This window comes from Cupressus sempervirens, chromosome 1, assembly GCF_028749045.1.
Source record: "Cupressus sempervirens isolate cs-2001-9-10 chromosome 1, ASM2874904v1, whole genome shotgun sequence".
NCBI classification, from domain to species: domain Eukaryota; kingdom Viridiplantae; phylum Streptophyta; class Pinopsida; order Cupressales; family Cupressaceae; genus Cupressus; species Cupressus sempervirens.
In genome coordinates this window covers 36,638,769-36,652,984 of record NC_143118.1, presented here as the reverse complement: position 1 = coordinate 36,652,984, position 14,216 = coordinate 36,638,769, and positions in this window count along the sequence as shown.

Sequence of the window (14,216 nt, the reverse complement as noted above, 5' to 3'; positions counted from 1 at the left end):
ACCCAAGAACATTGAAAAAGTGTTTCATCTCCCACAATAAAATCAATTCATCAGGGTAACCTATGAGCAAGCAGAGAGGTGGTACTAAGAACACACTGAAAAGGCCTCTAAGATCATTCAATCATCATACCTCATAAAGAAGACTCCTTTGGAAAAGAAAAATAGAAAAGTTGTCATGATTAGAGGATAAATGAAGGAGGATATTGGATACTCAATCATACTCTTGAGTAGAGTAATGGGTTTGCCAGTGGCCAAACACTTGAACATCTTCATGGTGCACTTTATTGAAACAATAAAGAAAGTAAAGATGCCACTGGATTGGGCTTCTACTCTTACCCAAAATTTGTGTGAGCAATTGGTGGTGGAAAAGAACAATAGGAAATTCTACATGACATCATACTTGGTGTACCTATTAGCCACAAGGGCTACAAATTATCCAAGGCTTTATAAAAAGTGGCAACATGTAGGATGCAAACACATGGTCATATATTTTATACCCTTAGCTAGTGAAGAAGAGTCTTTCAAAGAAAACAAAAGAATATAAAATTGTAAATGACAGTTTCATATTTGTGATAATCTAGTTCATAGAAGGACATTATGCAAAGAGAATATCAGAGAAGGCAGTAGCACAAATTTCACTAGTCAGGGCTCATTACATCCAAATTTGTAAATTCACATATTTGAGGGTAGTGGGTACAATTTTCAACCCTAAGAAGCTCCCTAGTTATCCCAATGATAGATTAATTCTCCTAGAGATTTCTTGACAACTCTTGTCCACATATGATAGAGTTCAAAAGCAACATAAGATATGTTGGACATGGCCTATGACTATAGGACCTTTTCAAGTAGATTGAAGGAAAGAGATTTTGTCTTTTGAATGTGAATGGGATCAATATCCCTTGAAAGAGTATAATGCTCCTTGGCCATATTTTTGTAATATTGGGAGAGTGTAGTATTTAGTAGGCAAAGCATTTAACCATGAAGAAGCCATTGAAGACCACTGGATGAATGCGACAAATGACTACAATGTCCACATAAGAAACTATTGTAGGATGACTTTTTATTTGGAAAAGAAGGCCTTGAAGATAAAGGTGTCATTAAATATTGTGCAACAAGACTCAGAGGAGTTACTTAATCCATATTTCAACAAGGATAAGATTGGTGACTGACCCATCATGAATGTGGAGGTTGATAGAGAAGAAAACTCAGACATTAATCATAGGGCATGGCATGTCATCAAATTGATGTAGGATTGGATCAATAAACCATTCAAACTTGATCCAATTCTAGAGACAATGATCTTTCATGAACAAGCTTGTTTAGCTAAAGGTAGAGGGAAAAAGGTCACCATCCCTACATTTATAGATCAGTCACTAGTAAGGCCAGAGATAGTGCACCAACTCAATAGGCTAGTTGGTTATTATAGAGCACAAAAGGGTAAAGGTAAGGGTAAGAGGAAGAGGAATTATCCTTAACAAGCTGAACCTAAAGAGGGAGAAATTTTGGCACCTCTATAGCAAGGAGAGGAAAACATAAAGGGCCTAAAAATGTAGAGGCTACACAAGCCCAAGGTGATTCCTTAGTGCCGCCAGCTACACCAAGCTAAGAAGAAATAGAAACAAAGGTACAAGAGTTGTCTCCACCTTGAAAAATAGAGAAAGCCTCCCCCTCTACACCAAAAAGAAGGAAGATTAAGATTCTGATGAAGAGGAGACAAAAGGTGATCAAGAAAGTAATCCCTTTCCCATCAATCCTCAAACCTATTCTAGTAGAGGTAGAAGAAGAGGGTGATGAGGATAAAAAGGATGATCTACCTTTGAGTTAGAGGACCTAGCTAGCTCTAGCCATAGAGAAAGAATGGAGAAGTTCCATGATCACACCATCATCTATCCCAAATAAACCTATGCAGACCACTACATCAAAGGATGAAATGTAGTAGTGGATAGATGAGTAGGATGTGGAGAGTACTGATGTCTTTAAGATGTCATATTTTAACTTTATGCCCATGGGTACTGAGTTGGTTGGGGATAATATCAAAGACAAGCCAACAAATCAACCTCAATAGGAGGATTGGAGTCAAACACCTTCTAAACCACAAGGACCTGAGGTAGTTCTTGCATCCCAATTACAAGTCACATTTTGTGTAGATAAGGGATCAACTACCTCTCTTCCTCTAGGTATAGAAGTCAAATAGGTCCAAACAGAGCATTAAGAAGAGCCAAAACAAGTGTCCACTAAGGAAGTTTCTACAAAAGGATGGGGAAGTAAACAACCACAGAAAACTTCTTAGGATATAGAGGTGAGGACTGTGGACTCCACCGAAATAGACACTCTTAGTGTGTATCCCTCAAAGAAGGAGAAGACTCCAAAAAGGAGTTATAAGAGGAAAGGCATTGCAAAACAAACTCCTTTATCCTCTAAAGGAAAATCCCCAATGTAGCATATTCCAAGGTGGCTCAAAAAAGAAGTGATAAGAAATAAGAAGCAACAGTTCACCACTAAAGAGGAGGATAAAATGGAATTGATAGAAGTTCTGAGGAAGCCTAATTCACTACCAAAGGATGCAAGAGCATTAGCCTTCATCATGAATGATCAGAGCCAAGACTTGTTTTCTCACATAGATATCCCTCCTCTAGAATAAAATGTTGAAGAACTAATGCCTAGGGATTATCAAATCCAAGAGGTCATGCATGCGAAGCCAACCTTAGAAATTGCAAACCTAATGGTCACAACAGGGATAAAGGAAGTTTTTAGGAGCCTAGAATAGGATGGGGAAGAATTGATAACACTTCGGTGGTAGAAAAAAATCTTTAAGGGATATTTGAGTGAAGTTGTTGGCCCCTTAGATCCTACTAACCCTAAAGAAACTCTAAATGCATCAATTCAAAGAAGAGATAGGGTTGCAATTCAGTTGGACCCATTTTTGAATGCCTATTAAAAATGGCGGGATAGTTTTGAGGAGAAAGGCATTTTGATTATCCCATGAAATCTTAAATTATTGCATGTTATGTAGGAGAATGCAAATAAGTTAGTGGCAATTTTGAATTAATATTTTTGTTTAATGGATGAAGTACATACTTGGGGAAAAGACTTGCAAGAATTATAGGCAATTAAAGGCCCAAGGTACCAAATGCTAATGGATATATATATATGGCTAAGAAATTAGATAAGATAGATGATTGGATAGAGAATATTGTAGATAGTAATAAAGTAATGGAAGCATTACATGTGGAGATCCACATGCTTAAGGACCAGGCCCAAAAGTAAATTTTGGAAGCTGAGAGACATTATAGTGATGCATGTCTGGACATTTTTGAAGATGATGCATAGGAAAAGCTAACACCAGTAGAGGTAGTAGTTTAGAGATTTTGGAAATTTTTTGATCAAGTTTCTAATGATGAGGATAACTGGTAGGCATTTAGAATGAAAGAAGCTTTGTTAGAGGTTGATACAAAACTTTGAGATTTTGCAGAAACCCGTACAGAAGTGGATAACTATAGGCAAAAAGTGAAGGATAAATATAATGCCTTAAATTTACCAGATGCAACTTAGGTCATTGAAATAATAGAGAAATTCAAGCACAAATATCCAAATGTAGCTCTAGGATAAGGGGGAACAAAACCTAGATGTCAGGATTTCAATTTTGACACTTGGTGAAATTTTGTATTTTTTGGCCTTTGAGGTGCACTGGTGCACTTTTTGCAATGGTGTCTTGGAAGATTTTGAAGAATTTAGAGGTGCACTGAAAATTAACTACCAGTTCCAAAATTAGAGCTTTTCATGCATCAAAAATGCATTCTGACAACACTTTAACTCTAACAAATGCCTAGTAAAGATGGAGCTTCTATTTATAGCACTTTTAGACACTCCTACATAAACTAAAGGCTCTCTTTTTATTTTCTCATGATTTCTTTTTTTTATGACATGTAAAGGCTCATGCATCCAATTAGTAATATAAAATGGATGAAGTCCTACTTAGCACCAATTAGATCCATAGTTTCTACATAAATAGATTTGTTTTATTAGTTTAAAGTATATTATTGCATAAAGATATCTCTCACTCTTAGAAAAAACTAAGGAGATGATTCCTTATAAATACAAGATTGTAATATGTAATCAAGGTCATCATTATTTTGCAATAATATATTATTTTGGTGCTCACATTTGGAGTGTAGTTTAAGTGCGTTATATTTTGTGAATGTATGTTCATGGAATGTGATTGAGCTAAAATTTTATTGCATTATTTCTATTTGTGCAATCTTTTAATTCTGGTGTTCGCTACAGTTTTATGAATTCTACTGACATATTTAGTTTGAGAAGAGATCACCCATTTTTTCCCTGCATAACTTTTTGTCTCACATGAGTGCACTTTTTGTGGCCTTGCAATTTGATGAAAAGTGAAACATCTTATGGTTGCTAAATTCCCATTGACGATTGCATCAATGGAATTAAGGAAGCACTACTCCTTTTTTTTTTGATACCTAATGATTTCTTTAGAGTCTTAACTCTCACACACATTGTTTTCGTAGCTTATGTTTATTAGAATTTTATTTTCATGTTATTTACTTAAACCTCTTGTCACCCTAGCTTTGTTATTTTCTTTGCTAACCCCTTACTAAATTAGGAATTCATATTAGTTTCATTGTTAGACTACATTCATCATAAAATAGAAAAAAAAAAAAAAAAAAACATAGTTCTTTTTGTGTGTTTTATTATTTTGAAGCAATGAACAGATTTTACATCTTATCCAAAGTTATCAGAACTAGCAAAGGCCTCCTCATGAACATTCACATTTATCTTCAACTAAGTGGAATCCAGTAAGTCACAAGATCACTAAGAACCTTGGAGTTGATCCCCATGATTGACTTTTCAAGAGAGGAGTATGAAAGGATTCTTTTCGTTAAGCATCGTGAAAAATAACAACTCAATAGTTTCCTTATTCATTTCTTTGTGATCTACACAAATCTGCCATTTCCCTCCCTTTTTAGTTACTATAACCAAAGGTGAGACCCATCTACTATCAGATATAGGGTATATAAAACCAGCATAAGCAACTTTTGCAGTTTAGTTTTAACTATTTCTTTGAGTGTTGGGTTAATCCTTCTCTGGGTTTGATAGAGTGGCAGGTACCCTTGATTGATATATATCTGCATAATATAGGACTTAACCCTTTCATATCCCCATAGTCCCATGTAAAAGCCTTTTTCATGTTTTTGAAGAAGCTTTGTTAACTGTTTCATCTATTTGGGAGTTAGTTTGTTATTGACATGGAGATTATGACCTTTTGAAAACTCAATAGTAGTTGTGAGATCAACCATAGCAGCTTTAGAGATTGGACTTTTATCTAGTTCACGTGGTAAAATTTGATGGATAATTTCTTTCCTCTTGGCTAGAAAACAATTCTCATTAGATTCCTCATATGTAGTTGGTTCCAACAAAGAACTGTCAGATACATCCTTTTCTACCACACAAGTATTATTAAGAATACCCTAAATTATTGAATCCTCCTCCTACAGCTTTAGAAAATACTATCTATGTGACATCATAAGTTGTGTTATAGAGTTTAACTCTTCCTCTCCATCCCCTAAATCTTTCCATATAGGTGTGCTTAAATCTAGTTGGGGTTAGGCTAGAGGATATAGGAAAAATTTCTTTAGTGCATGTCCATTTGACATGGTCATACTCTCTAACCTACAACTTATATTTGCATCAACTGTAGCTAAACATAGTCATCCTAAAATGATAGGTTAACCAACTAAGTTGACTTTTTGGGATAGAAGCATGAAATCTGTAGGGTACTCTAGAGAGACTATAGTTACTACCATAGCTTTTATCATCCCATTAAGAGAGATAGTAGAACTATTTGCAAGTTGAAAAATTATTGGGGTAGCCCTTAATCCTTCTATATTCAGCTTTTCCATAGTATCCTTGGTCATAATATTTATAGTAGCACCAAGATCAATCAAGGCATTTTTAACAGACTGACCATTTTTAATCACATTCACAACTGGACTTCCTGGATCAGAATATGTAGGAACATAATATCAGCCAATTGTCCTATAGCATAGACTATGGTTGGGTCCTTTTTCTTTCTCCCAAGCTTTTTTAGATAGGCTTCTCTAATGGATTTTTCATAAATAAGAACATCTTTAATAGCTTGGAACAAAGGAATCTGGACATGCATATTCTTTAGTTGATCAATGATGTCAGAGGATTGTTCCTCTATTTATGTAAAAGGAGGTTCAACTATTGTTTGAGTTTGAGCTAAGCTAGTTACATTCATTGAGTCAACCATTTGTGGCAGAGAAGTTGTTCGTACTGGTGTTGTAGGAGTATTTGATATTTCAGTTATAAGAGTTAGCTCAGGCACTGGTAGGGTTGTAGATCTCAAATATATATCTACAACATTTAGAGCATAAGCAAGATATTGTTGAGCATTAGTAGAATACATGGGTTGTTGTGGCTATTGGTTATTTGGATTTGGCTAAGGTTGTATAGGCAACTAATTCTACTTTTTAGGTCCAAAACTTGTAGGTGGTGGCATTAGTGCAAGCACATTTGCTGGAGGTGGTAAAGGTGGGTATCCAACATTGTTAGGATATTGCTAAGGTCCTTTTAATTGGTTTGTAGGCTACCAATTCCCTTGGGGTGGTTTCCATAGGTTTAAAAACTATAGCTATTGAGGTTGTTGTGGATTATTTTTCCAAGCACTATTCCAATTAGGTTGACTATATTGTGGAGGACCTTGGACACTACGGTTTTGCCATTGATTACCATATGGATTTGAATTTTGTAAAGAGTCTTGAGTCATACCTTGACACGGGGCTCATGACTAGCATTGAGAAATGAATAATACTTGCTCATCCTCTCCTTCTATCTTGAGCTACTTAGTTGGAAGATGTTGGTTCTCTATACTAGTGACCAATTTACATTGACAATATTTCTTTTTCTTCTGGCAGTATAGACAATACTTAGCTAATTGTACCTCAACCTTTGCATGCTTTTTCTTTGTATTCATTGTGTTGAGATATGAAATGACATCATTTATGATGTCCTGCTTGAAATCTAAGAGTAGATTAGATATCTTGAGCTTTGAAATACTCTAATTGATCCCTTTAGCGGTTGTAGATCGATATTTTCTACCTTTTTTCATAGTTGACCTTGAGTAGTTAAGATAGATTTTCTTGAGGTTATCCCAAGAGGATTGATATACATCACCACTAGCCATCAGGTCTAGTGCTTCTAGACAATTATCATTTACCCCGCTCAAGAAGACTAGTTTCTGTGAATCCTTTGCTAGTACATATTGGGGGTTCTTCTACAGTGTATACAAGAAGTGTAAAATATAGTCTTCCAATGTTTTATCCTCCTTTTGTGATATTCTAAAGATATCATCTCCTCTTGGATCATTCCCCTTACAATACTCTTTGTATTTCTCTAGAAACAAAGTTTGCATTTCATCCTAGGTACCTACTACATTAGCTCCTAAGCTCATAAATCATCTTAAGGTTGACTCTTTCAGTGTTGTGATATGAATATTAGGATTTAACTATGTGATTTTGAGTCAAACTCGATGACCCATGTTTCATGAGTAGTGATTCAACATGAATCCATCTCTGGTGAGAATAAATGGAACACTTAGCACACATTGGATCTAGGTGATGCTCACAGGGGTGAAGAACTGGGACTTCCCGAGAGGTCACCCATCCCAATCCTACTCCAGCCTGAGCGTGCTTAACTACGAAGTTTCCTCCCTAGTTAAACCCAAAGCTTGCAACCCCATTTGCAAAACCTTCACCAAGTGTTGTGCCTTATCAATTAATGAGCTTAAGGGGCTTTCTAATTAATGGTTCATAAGGCACAACACTTGGTGAAGGTTTTGCAAATGGGGTTGCAAGCTTTGGGTTTAACTAGGGAGGAAACTCCATAGTTAAGTGCGCTCAGGCTGGAGTAGTACTAGGATGGGTGACCTCTCCGGAAGTCCTGGTGCTTCACCCCTGTGAGCATCACCTAGATCCAATGAGTGCTAAGTGTTCCATTTATTCTCATGAGAGATGGATTCATGTTGGATCACTACTCATGAAAAATGGGTCATTGACTTTGACTCAAAATCACATAGTTAAATCCTGATATTCATATCACAATTTGACTAGCTGTGGAAATTATCTCCTACTTATCTTTCAGTGTTGTTGGAAACAACTTTAGCTTATGGGCATTAGTATTATTGTCAAAGCTATGATAGTGTATGTCAAACTCAAACAAGAAAGTATCAAGATCCTTAGTTACAAGGTCAAAAAAATTTGGAAGAGCAGCTACAGGTATATTTTTGAGATTAGCATTGGCTATGAGGCTCGGGAGAGGAAATAGAAAAGTAGATTGTGTCATTACTAGAGGTATTTGATTATGGGATTACTATTGAAAAGGGGCGTTGGCTAAAGGATTGTTAACAACAAGTGGATTTGGACCAAAATTATCAAGAAAGCTGGCCAAAATTTCAGCAAAAGGCTGAAGACCGCTTGTGTCCAAGGTTTATACTCTAGAGAAAGATCATATAGGGAAGTCAGGGCTTGCATCCTTAAAAGGCAACTCAACTTCTTCTTCAATTTCTTCATTCAAATTAACAAAATCCATGGAAGAAATCTGCCATATTCATCTTGTTGTCTTCCTCTTTGATGCATGCAATTGAATTGGTAACTTGTTAATCAAGCCCACAAATTTGTAGTTTTTAGTTAATAAACTAATCTAAAAATAAAGGACTCATGAAGGTCCCTAGTTTGACACCATCCCTAGCAATGGTACCAAAAATGTATGGTTTCATAATAGATGAAGATAATCACACCATTTTCTCTCTCAAGGATACTATATCTATTCTGAAGACTACATATTCCATTATGAAATATACTTGAATTGTTAACCTAGGGATATAGGACTTGAAATGGATTAGCATGGTATGTGTACTAAGTTCCTTTAAGAGTCTTAACACCTATGTTGTAGGAAAGTAAACTGTATGAAAAGAATCTATACTATTTTTACAAAATAATAAAAACACTTGGGCTAACAACAAATAACTGTAGAAAGCTTTGGAAAATGAACCTAAACTAGTTAACAACTCAAAATATCCACCATGATCATTTGCTACAAGTGTTGTAGGAACTTTCAAAATAACAATGTTGTAGGATTAATACAATAGATTTATCTTGAAAATAAGAAATTGCAAAGAATGAATCTACTCTACCTAAAGCTATTCCAACTCCCAAGTGGGCTCCCTTGTTTGGTTTCAAATAACTATGGACACAACAAGTATTCCAAAATCACTCTTTCATTAAAATCCTTGTTTGATTACATCAACTAAATAATTCATGAAGTACAAAAAAAGAGTAACTTCTAAATCTTAAACCAGCATTGTCTATTTTCTCCTTAGCTTACTAAGATGATCCAAATCCATTATATAGAGGATTGATAGTTATTAAAAACATGACATAAAAGTCTTGAACAAACATCACCAAAAAAGAAGACAGAAGATCAACCATAACATAGTACATTTATTACTAAGTAATAAAATAAAAACTTGCAAGAAATATCGCAAGTTGTGTCTCCTAGATTTTTTGGAACAATAACTCCTCTACAGGTGTGGTTTATCTATAGGAACTGAACTGCATTTTCCTTGCCACGATTGGTCTCCATCATCCTCTCACTTTAATGTAGTAATCACCACCCTTTGCATTGCTCTTCATTTTCCTAAAGGTTAGAAACATCCAGAACATATATGTAATAAAACATTCCTACACTTATTTAGATATTAGAACATAGCTTAAGATATTTATATGAAATACCACATTCTATGTATAATATTGAGCAAAGTATGTCATACACACTACCCATAGGTTTAGTAAGTTCTAGCTATCTATAGCATAAGTTTACAAGACACTTACATAAAAAACTTGCAAATGCTTTTGACAAAGCACAAAGAGTAAGTCCAAACTATGAAAAGTATATCAAAATTAAGACATAAAATGCCTCATTAGGAGTACCCTAGGAATATGCCTTCATCACTTTTTGCATCAAATTTTCCTTTCCTTACCTCTTTCAAGATATAAAATTTTCTTCCAAATACTTTGAAATAATAGACGTTAGGTTTATATCCATACCATAATTCATAGGGTGTTTGATTTGTACCTTTCTTTAGTTGAACTTAGTTCATGGTATTAACTATTGCGATGATTACTTCTTTCCAGTATTTGATTGCAACATTTTTCTCTATCATCAATGTTATTGCACAATCCATGATGGATCTATTTCTTCCTTCTGCTATGCCATTCTATTGAGGTGTATGAACTAGTTCCAAGACTTTTGTATTCAATTCTTACTTTTGAAACTAGTTTTGCCCATTTTTCCAATCTAGCATTGTTTGCATATAGCCATTTTAGGTTTCTTCATATTTGAAATGCCTATTACTTTTTTGTTCTTGCTTATGGTAACCAAATTATCAAAGTTTACATGACACATTCTTTTATGCCATAGCCAACTTTCCTCTACTTGTGCCAAAATATATGAACTTTAGTGAGATCTAGATAGAATAGATTATCTTTAGTCTAATTGCCTTCCAACTAGGTTTCCTTTACCATCTAGCAATTTGGTTTTCCCATTTATGAATCCTACCTTGTATCTAACGTTATTCAATTGTACCACACTTAGAATATTGTGTCTTAGTCCTTCAACCCAGTAAGAATTCTCACATTTGAGTCTATCAATCAATGCAATGTATATTTTTCCTTTTGCATAGCATGGTTCATTGTTTCCAAATCTAACACGTCCACCATCATAATGTTCCAAGTGTTCAAACTTAGTTTTGTCACTATTCATGTGATGAGAACAACCACTATCTATTATACATGTGTCATTCTTGCTAACATGAGAAATAAGTGTCATCTTATCATTATTCTCATCATCTGATTCATCTTTAACAACAATATATACCATTTCATCTTCATCATCATTGTCATAATCTTTAACAATATAACAAGATTTCTTACCTCTTTCTTTGTAGTCTTTTTAGATCTTTAAATATTTCTTGCCTTTGAACTTTTTAACTTTTCTCTCATCTTTTTTTTCTTTATTTGGACACCTTACAACAATGTATTCATTCACAATAGAAATAGGTTAATGGAATTTTTCCTTTATATTTACCTTTGCCTTTTGGTAACCTTCTTGCAAGCATGGCTTCAATAGCTTCAAGGTCATCATATGAATCTATTTTCCTTTTAATTTTCCTTCCTTTCTACCAAAAGTTAGTTTTTCTTTGAATGTTGATTCTATGTTGTGAGAGCCAAGAAGGTATTTATCAAAGTTATCCAACTCAAAAGTTGTTAATCTTCCCACTAGTGTATCCAAAGTTAAATCATTTTTGGGATGACATCTCATATCTTGAATTATAGCTTAAACTCTAATTGCATAAATAGGAAGAAGATTTCTTAATATCTTGCTGACTACTTTTACATCATCTATTGTTCCTCTTGTAGCTTTGATTGCACTCATTCTTGCTTTGATTCTTTCACTATATTTTACAATGTTGTCAACTTCATCTTATCAAATTGGTCTCTTAGACTCTCTACTTTGTCTCTTTTAACATTTTCATCTCCTCCATAGATTTTTTTTATTTTGTTCCACATGTCAAAGGCATTAGGACAATATTTGACTTCATCAAATTTTGAATAGTTGAGAGTTGAAGCAATCTCAATCATCATTGTGTTGTGATTCTTCATATCTACCATCTGATCCCCAGTTAAAGGCTTTGGTGGTACCACGTATTGAATCTCTAAGGAGTTTATACCTATATCTCCATTGGTTCCCAAATATAGCTTCACGAGTTCCTTCCATGCTAAAAAGTTGTCTCTATTAAGCTTAGGGATATCTCTTTTGTAAGACATCTTTGATCTTTAGCTTAGGTCTTTGAAACCTTTCTTGAAAGTACCAAAAAATCTAATACCAATTGTTGGAAATATAAGAGGAGTAACTAAGAGGGTAGGGGTTAATTTATTACCGCTAAAACAATTCCAAATCCCTTAGATGTCAATAAAAACTTTTTATTAACCCAAATCCTTGCATTGGTTGGTTAGAACTAGATATATATTGTAACTGAGTTAACAAAGAAATCTTGAGATATCAATTTATATTAGCCTTTAGTAACTTAGTTGCAAAAGGATAAAGCAATAAGAAAATAACATGAACATGTGCAACACCAAGATTTAACATGGAAACTCAATTTGGGAAAACCACCAATGCAACTAGTAACAACTTTTTACTCTTCAGAAGTGAGCCCTATTAGGAGCCAACCATATTAAAGGTTAAAAAAACACTATTAAGTGTGACCTTATTAGAGAATTTGTATCACCATATTAGGAAGGTCCTTGTTAGGGGTCTTAAGACACTTCAATCTAGAAATGCTACCTTATTTAGAGGATTTACAAAATGATTGTTAAGTCAACTCTATTAAGATATTTCTTCCCTTCTATAATTGTTAGAGATTAACAATGATTGACGTAATTGATGAAGCAACTAAATGTAGATTCATATCATTTTTCTAGCTTATCCTCTAGATCCTTCTTGATTAGAATATTTTTTTCATCTCCTTGGATTTTGTGCCCTTAATTAGATATCTTTCTTAATTTGGATCTTATTATATTATTTTCAACTTCATATTTCAACCCACAACTTAACCATTCATATAAATGAAACCCAATGTCAAGTTGGCTCAAATTCCCTTTTTAAACAAATAATTAATATCCACTATGTCAGGTTGCAATAATTATTTAATTGACAAAAGTGTGATGTTGTCACTTGGATGATACTAAAATGGAGTCACTTGGTTAGCATTGAGTTCCTTTGGTAATTGACTTAACTTTGTTTACACTAAACTCCTTTGGTAACCGACTTGACTTAGTTTACACTAGAATTCTTCATTGATTGACCTAACTCATTTTACATTGGAATCTTTCATTGATATAATAAATTAATTTACAATGGATCTCTAAACTTGGTACGTTCTACGTTCTTCTCGACGGATACTGGAGTCTTTTGAGCTCAGTTACTACTAGTAGTGCTCTAATATAATGTGACATTTGTGTAAGATCAATGATAATATACAATTGAATAATTGGTTTCAATTATCATATGCTCATAAGTCAAGCTATCAATGTCCCAATTTTGAATCACAATAACTTCATCCATTGGCATTGGCTTCCCATGTGACTAACTTTTCTTCTTCTTGATTCTCTTTCTTTTATAGTCTAGAATGCTAGAGCTTGGCAATGAAAATTCCACGCTTTGAGTTTGTAACTCTAGACTTAGTTTTTCAAAAATATGTTGTGTTCCCTCAAAACCTTTTGGTTCCTCAACTGTTCTTTGTCCCTTAGTCCCTACAAGTTCACCAGTGGAACTTGGTTATCTTATCTCCTTATGTCCCTCATTCAAAGGTCCTGAGATGACTAGCCTTTCATTGCCTATAATATATTTCTCTACTTGTGCATTTTGACTCTCTGATTCCTTGTCCTCTTCATGTATCAACCTACTCTATTTCTTAGAAACTACAACCTCATCTAAAGTTTGAACATTTTTTTTGATGGTAACATTAGATGTATCAATTAAATGTACTATTACCTATTGAGATGAATGTTGATTACCAATCTTTGCATATTCCTTTATTTACACAATTACTAAATTGGTATCCATCAATGTGGTTTTGATAGATTTAGGAGTTGTCTCCTCTTTCTTTGGCTTGGTAGACACTATCTTCTCTAGCTCTTTCTTAGTTGTAGTCAAATCGAGAAATGTAGTATTAGGGTTTCATCCTTAATGGTGATTGTCTCTATCTATCTTACACTTTCTTCTACCATCTTCTGAATTATTTTCATGATTCTCTCAATATCATTGTATATGTCTTCTATATTATCAAACTTAACTCTTCCTTCATCGTTTTCTTCTTCTTCTACAATTGTAGGAATTAATCCAAGAATTCCAAACTATTTTACTCCCTTGTACAACATCCTCAATTTTATTTCTCAAATTTTGTATGCCCTTATCTTTGGCACAAATTTATTTTCATAATATTTCATAGCTATTTCCATATGATGCTTTCCTAAATTGGGCATAATTTGGGCTAATGCAGTTTCTCTCATTTGCCTCTTAGTGGTTAAAGCCCATTTCCATTTTCCATCAAT